The 8,102-nt window shown below is 32.9% G+C and overlaps 1 long non-coding RNA gene across 1 annotated transcript; it reads right to left on the reverse strand.

Annotated features, from left to right (window-relative positions):
* Positions 1-434: 434 nt before the first annotated feature.
* Positions 435-7,731, reverse strand: LOC129318120 (uncharacterized). The gene is made up of 2 exons (XR_008595164.1): positions 7,409-7,731; positions 435-3,984 (listed from the first exon to the last, which is right to left on the reverse strand). It is a non-coding gene; the product is annotated as an uncharacterized LOC129318120 (long non-coding RNA).
* Between the last annotated feature and the right edge of the window lie 371 nt (positions 7,732-8,102).

Raw genomic sequence — 8,102 nt, forward strand, 5'->3', positions numbered from 1 at the left:
CATTTGGCTATGATTTACTAGATACTTTACATCACACTTTTTGTGCCCGTTTGGATTTCAATTGGGCATAATAGATTATGAAAATAATTGATTAAGTGGTAGATTTTAATCATAATTGATTATGCTAGAACGCAATCTATTTGGATGCTGTTTTTTTAAAATTGATTTTAACAGAACTGAAGATGTTTGGATAATTTTTTCAGAATCAATTTTAGCTGTGTAAATTACCATAAAGGACATTGCTTTTTAAAATTAAATCATTGATAAATTTGTATCTAATAGTATTAAAGTTGTTACATTTTATTTAAGAAGTAAAATATATTGTTTAAACTACATATATAATTAATTAAAAATTTAAATTATATTAATATTAACATTTAAATTTATGTAAATAAATAACTAAATATATCTTACTTAAAATAAATTCAATAAAAGACAAGAAAATTAAATTCTTAAATATAAAATAGTAATTTTACAATAACTAATGAAAATGATAATATACAAGTTGGTCCCTAATGATATCACGAATACTAGTCATAGCTGATGAAGATGTCATGGATGAATATTCATCAACGTCATGGTCTTCTTGATCCTCATGGTCTTCCTGATATTTCCCTCTCATGATGAATAAAATCAGCATCAGAGTTAGAGTGTCTTCTAATGAAATTATGTATCGCCATTAATGCAACAATGATTTGAACTTGTATATCGTAGTCATAGCTAAGCATGTTGCATAAAATTGCAAACCTGTTCTTCCAAACTCTAAATATTCTTTCTATTGTGCACTATAAACTTGAATGAAAATAATTAAAGACCTCGTTATTATTTGCAAATCCAATTGATCTTCTAAAATCAGGAAGATGGTAGCATTCCCGTCTATACGAACTAAGATATCCATTTGGTGTTGGATAGCCAGCATCCACCGAATAATATTTATCTTGTAAAAAAAAGATTATTATTAATGCCTATAAGTTGGAAAGTCTAACACAAATAAATTGAACAAACAAATATACCTAAAGGCAGATGTGGAAAGTTCATGGATTGAGTTGTCAGGGCATGTTGAAAAATGCGAGCATCATGTGCAGTGCCCTCCCATCCAGCCAAGACAAAAGTAAAGCACATGTCCCAATCACACACAGCCGTTACATTTTGTGTAGGGATTCCTTTTCTTTCAATATATTTTGATTTTTCACTAGCAGGGACTACACATGGAATATGTGTGCGATCAATTGATCCAATGGCATTTTTAAAGAATGGCCAATATTGCTTATCATTTTCTATTTTGTTTGATACGTGATGAAAGGACTTGTCTTGTGGTTTGATATATTCTATTGCAAGTTTTGAGCAAGCCATTAAGACTTCATAAAAATGTCTGTGAATAGTCTCTCCTGAATGTTGAAATCTTTCTTGTGCCATCCTATTTCCCAACCCATATCCAATTGTATTTAAAAAAATTGCAACCATCTCCTGTACTCTCATTCGCCTAGTATCCTTCAATCCATGCTATGTCAATTTACTGCATAATTGATGGAACACATGTGGTTCCATTCTAAACATTTCATAACAACGAACTGGGTGTCCTTCTAAAATTTCATTTACCCACAAATGACCTATATATTCACTATTTCTTCATGGCTCTTTGCACAAATGTTTTGTTGCATACAACCCAATGAGAGCACTAACTTTTTAGGCTCTCTTTAGCCTTTTTTTAGACGAATCTTCCATATGTATTGCTATCTGTAGCCAAACACATAAATAATACATGCATTTAATTTCAATTATAGATACATCTAAATAAGTCATTTATAGAAATACCAATAACTTTTCCACAACATTGTAATACTTGATTACCATATATAAAAAGTACATAAGTAGTTTAAGAGGATACATAATTCAAATTCAACAATATAATACAAACATGTTGGACTACTCTTTAAGTAAGATCATATGCTCATAATAAGTTTTAAAACTCTAATAATCAACCATTTTTATAACATTCATATCTCAACCACTCCAAAATACTTTCTTTATCATCCTTCATTGTCAAAAACATCACCCTAGCCTCTCGGGACATGAAGAGTGACATGCATCATGAAACCCAATGTTTGTTAGTTGCAACTTCTTCCTATTGTTTGACTATAGACATGACTTCAGGAATTGATGTTTCCTTAACCTGTTGAGATTCTTCCTTTGTTGTCTGAGCTATCACACTCATTGCATTTGCTATTTGACTTATAATAGGTAACTTGTTCTTCTTTCTATTGTTAGTGCTTTCGGCCCTCTTCCTCTTACCACTGCCTCCACTTAAGGTTCCTTGAGAAGCATTTAGAACTACTCTATTAAATTCATCGCTTACTCCAGTAGTTCCTAAGATCTCATCACTATCTCCTGAACCTTCCTCCAAATCAATACCCTCATTTGCCATATCTGGCTGATACACCTCTTCATCCTCACTTTCATTCCTATTGTAAATGTTTGGCAAAACTCTACTTGAAGGTGCCCATGCTCTAGGTCTATTAGCAATAGTACCTTGGAAAAACTCGGTTAATTCATTGGCAAATGGTAATCCTTTATGTCTGATTTTCTCGTATAATGGATTTTCTTGCACATAAATTATCAATAATATTATAGAATACATAAATAAATAAAATAAATATAAAGCCTCACATAATAACATCATACTAATATCTTCTTCTCCCACCAATCATCTAAAGCATCCACAGTATTGCTTTCATAATCCCAACCTAATCCTATCTCACTTGAAACCAACTTATCCCACAGTACCCACTCTTTTCTTATATTATCCTACTTATTCTTGAATTGTTGTCTATCATATTTCTGTCCAGTCCTCTCATTGAAGGTAGAAATTATGCTAAGCCATCCTTGTTTGGTAAAACTACCACCATTTCTTTGCGATTTTCGAGCTTGGTCCAAACAAATGTCAATAAATATTCTAGTATTTCTTCGATCCCATGAAGCTTTTGACTTATTATTAATCATTATACTATATAAAAAACTAACATGTTAATTATAGGAATTGTAATTAAAATATTACATGACAAAAACTTGACAATTTTCAGATGAGCCAAATTCAATAGAGAATCACACAGCAAAAAATTCAACTAAATGACCCCTATATATGCAAAACATATTGTTTAAGAATAAAGCTCCAGTAATCAGTGATCACACAGACCGAAACCAATAAAGAGTTCGACTAGGCACAAAACCAACTTTCAACAGCTTTCTCACAATTTGCAAATGTATAAGATTTTAACTAAAATCAGGTTTCAATAGCTAAAAAATTAACTTTTAACAGTTCTCCCATATTCAGCACAGAGTTCGACTGGGCACAAAACTAACACAAAAAACAGCATGAAAAATCAACTTTCACCCACATTATTATTTGTAAATGTTCAAGAGTTGTAAATGGTTCAAACCACACAAAACTAAGCCAGCAATCATGAGAACAAATTCATCCGTGCATAAATCAGAGTGAAGAGGGAAATAGAGTATGACCAAGATCAAACCTGACTAAGATCATCCAAAAAAAGGTTAGAGAAGATCATTTACCTCTAAGCTGGACCGACTGAAGAGGACCACGAGTAGATTAGTGACGGACGGAAGACCATGAGCAGATCGAGGCAAGAGAGTATAGATAAAGCTTACTGCCTTCCTCGACTATGGCACGAGATCACCACCACTGGAAGCAACTTGGAGACAGTGGATGGAGGAGGCAACGCCACAAGGACCACAAATCTGCACAGAGTTAGTGGATGGCTGAAAGATCGTTGCCTATGTGAGAACCGACTGTGAGACGGCACAACTGTTAGAGGTGGGTGGACGACAACAGAGATGGCACGGCGGTGAGACGGTGGACGGTGACTAAGTTGGGGGTGGGTGGATGACGACAGACAGGCAGCACCACTATGAGGACTGACTAGTGAGACCGAACGAGAGAGGAGATTAGAAATGAGAAAGCTGTGACTGAAATGAGACAAATGAAGATCAGAAAGAAGAGAGAGAAAGCATGTGAAGGGCAATATGGGTTTTTAGCATTCACAGAGAAAGAGCACATTAATAATAGTAAAAAGATTTTAAGCTGAAGCTAGTTTAAGGAGGTTATGGATTAACGCACGTTTTACCTCTTTAATTGATTATTGCATTTTTTTAGTGTTTGGGTAATTTCAATCAAAAAATTGATTATAGGCTACAAAATCAATTTTTCTGTCTATCCAAACACATGCTTTGTGATTGTCCCTACTCAAGAGCCATAGGTTTGGCTCATTGTCCATATGTTCCTTAGACATATTTGGTCGTGGTCTTATTTCTTGAATTCTACAAATTTCTAAATCTTTGATCCAAAATCAGGCGATTCAGACTCTAGAATGCATTTGCATTCTTCTTCATTTGATATGGTATAATAGAAATAAAGCTCTTCAAACAAGGAAGATAACTCCAGTTGCATAAGTTATTATAGCACTTTCATGAATAATATTTCTTTTTAAAAGGTGCATGCAGATGGAATAATGGATGTAATGCAAAGACAGTTACAGACTATAGGGTTATAAAAGAATGATCTCTACTTTCTTTTGGTAACCCTCACACTCAATTTCATTTTCCAACATAAGAAATTCAGTTTACCATCTTAAAAAAAAGGAAAAGTCTCTATGTTGTGTCTTTATCTTTCAATCATAAAAGATGGTGTCACACCCTAAAAATCAGGTGTGACCAGCATGGGATATGGGCACAAAACTCGTATCTCTTAAGCTGTGATCGGATAAACTCTAAAATTAATACGTTAAACACACTAATAGAGTAATTAGAAATTGTTACAATATTAAATTAGATATTTAATTTTAAAAGAAATGTAAGGATCCTACCTGTAGTCTACGTAGAGCACCTAAGGCCAGACGCTAATGTAGGTATAAAGTTCAAATTTTTCATCAATTTAGGATTTGACAAAAATAATTTTTCTGCTTCAATTCAGCAATAAAACTCCTTAGTGGATATCTCAAGTCACGAGTTCAACTATACCATCTAAGACCAAAATATCTTTTCCAGTGAATAACGTCCTAACAATAAATAATTGAACATGAATAAAAGGAAAGTTTGAAACAATTATGCAATTCAAAGAGGCAACAATTTTTGTAAAAATTTAGTAAACTTCAAAAATAAAAGAATTTTATAAAGTTTAAATAAAATCTTGAACTACTAAAATATCATATCAAGTATTATTATCACTTGATTGTAAGAAAGTAAATAAATAAAATGAATAATTATAAATAATTCAATAATTAAAAACCAATGGAATGTAAAATAATCAAATTCGTATTACAGGGACTTATCAGAACAATTAACAAACATGGACATAAAGTCCATGAGGGTAAATAACCAAACGCGGCTCTTGCTATGAAGACAAACGTAGACACACAATCCATGAGGGTAAGTAACGAAATGCAGCCGAAGCCACGAAACAAACGTGGACACATAGTCCACGAAAGTAATGCTAACCAAACACAGCTTGAAGCCACGAAACAAATGTGAGTACATTGCTTATGAATAACCATCCCTTTGTTCCACATGCATTGGCCATCCCATGGGGCTAGTACCTCCTATAAATACCCTACTAGCTAGGTATACCATAGTGCGCCAAGGGCTAACGGAACTGCCCTGCCAACCAGTGTTCTATATAAAGTCCCTTTCAAATTCAATTTCAAACATGTGAGAAATTAATCACTATTCAATCAAATTTTCCTTTTCAATGTCAAACTCGCATGAATCGTTTTTCTGTAGCAATTCAATAATTTCCAAAATGAAATCCCACAATTAGAATTCAAACTTGTATTTACCAATTAACTAAAATGATCAATTCTGGTAAAATAATTTCATGAAATAAAGTAATTTAATCAACAAAATATCTCATAATCACATTATTGTTGTAAAAAGAATTTGCATAAAAATGCAATATTTGAATAAAGGAGATTTTAATGAAATATCAGTTGGGACGCTATCCACTTATTTATAGAATCTTCAAAACTCAAAATTCATTTTTTACAACTCCAATCGAGCTACCTTCCTTACAATTACCCTATAAAGTATAATAAGATTATAATGAACTTTACTTTTGAATCAACAAATCTCTTTAAAGGGAATCCATTCAACAAAATAAAAAAAATTGAAATTTTAGCAACAAAATTTATACATAAAAGTTTTTCCTTAGGTTTTTTACCAAGCATCAAATGTATGGCATTCCAAACCATTAAATAAACATATAACCTTTAATTCTCTTGACCAATCATTTCCAAACATCCAAGTGGGACTTCTAAATTGATAATATACCTTGTACACTCTTTAACTTTATAACTCTCGATAATTTTAGGACTTAAATAAGATCTCAATAATTCCTTTGATGAACTCCTTTGCAAAAGTTCAATTTAGATTTATAGGTAATAATGTTTAAGCACTACCATTTATGTCACTAATTTCCTCCATAATGCTTTAGCCATATCAACCTATTTGCTTGAGATAACATTTTCTCTTCAGTACATTGTTTCCAACCATACAATTAGAATTTTCTAACCTATCATATTTTATCCAACACTTTATTAATAACCATTCTATCCCCAAGAATTTAAAATCACATACAAATTCATAATAATTAAATTCCTTTAATTTGTAACTTACAAGCTAAATTCATGGATCAATAACACTCAAACTAATAAATCTAAGATATTCAAGCAAAATTTGTACCTATCACAATAACTAATCAAAATTCATAAATCTAAGATATTCAAGCAAAACTCTCCTAGTGGCATTTTATTGAACACTTATCATCCATTAATTCTCAGACTAACACCAAACCTCTTCCCCTTAAATCTCATCTCCTATAATTCACAAAATTGATATCGAACTCAATTAACCAACCCAATTTTGATTCTTTAACAGAAAAAAAATTTCAATTGGACCTTAAAGAAAATTAAATCTAATTCCTCTTCTTCAACATAAACACAAGTGCTTTTATCTACCAAAAATCATACTCCTAGAACTAAATTTTCAGCTTGTTTAAATCCCATTACTCCTCCTATTTACGCATAGCAACAACAAGAAATAAGTCACAACTCAGCCACATAACACACTCACATATTCAGCAAGAATAAGATCCCAAACACCCATCTCAATCAATGAAGTTAGCAGCAGGGTAAGGAAGTTAACTAAGCAAAATAGAGGATGAAACTAATGCACCCATGGCTACCCACACTTGAACACAGTGACGACATTGAACCAAGAAGAAACAAGGGAAGCTATCACACGATCAAAGAAGAGTAGAGGAGGAAGAAGATCTCAAACCACAACAGTACTAGTAATAACGGCGGACCAACGGAGGGGAAGAAGGACGAGCTCCACTCACTATCACTTAGACGACGCCAAAGGAGGGAGAAGAAGGAATCAATGGTGAAGCCTGAGTAAGGAGCGAGTAGGTCGACTTGAACAGCTTTCTCGCAGCAGCAAGCTCCAGTGATCTAAACACAGCAACGTTTCACAGCAGATCCTCAGTGGAGAAGAAACAAGCAAGCTCAGCGGCGAACGTACAATAGAAGAAAAGGAAAGATGCAAGCTAGCGGTGGTAAGGGAAGAAATGAAGAACAACGGCAAGGAGGAGATGAGCAGAGAATGAACGAAATGACTCTTGGTGGTTCTGGATTTTTTGAAAATGTTGAAGGAGAAGGGGAAAACAAATGAGGCGGTGCGTGCTTATTGACCGAGAGAGAGAATATAAATCTGAATTTTATGAAATTGTAAAAATTATAACAGAGGGCCCAAAATTTGTTCTAATAACATAAAAGACACAAGTACTTTGGTAATTTTCTATAATTTTAAACAAAATAAAATTACTTTATTACTAACAAAAATTAAAACTTTAGACCTTCAAGTAAGCTATCAGCATAAGTTCCAGTAACTCACCCTTCCATTTTTCATAAAACTAATTTAAAAAAATATAAATAAATACAGATGGTTTTGAATTCCTACTCTGTAGATCTAAAGCTATCTCCCCATAACTTTTTTTGGCCTTTTCTGTTCATAACCTTTTGATCTGGATTAAA

The sequence above is a fragment of the Prosopis cineraria genome, unplaced genomic scaffold, assembly GCF_029017545.1.
Source record: "Prosopis cineraria cultivar Desert tree isolate PC_DT_omini unplaced genomic scaffold, ASM2901754v1 PC8, whole genome shotgun sequence".
NCBI classification, from domain to species: Eukaryota; Viridiplantae; Streptophyta; class Magnoliopsida; order Fabales; family Fabaceae; genus Prosopis; species Prosopis cineraria.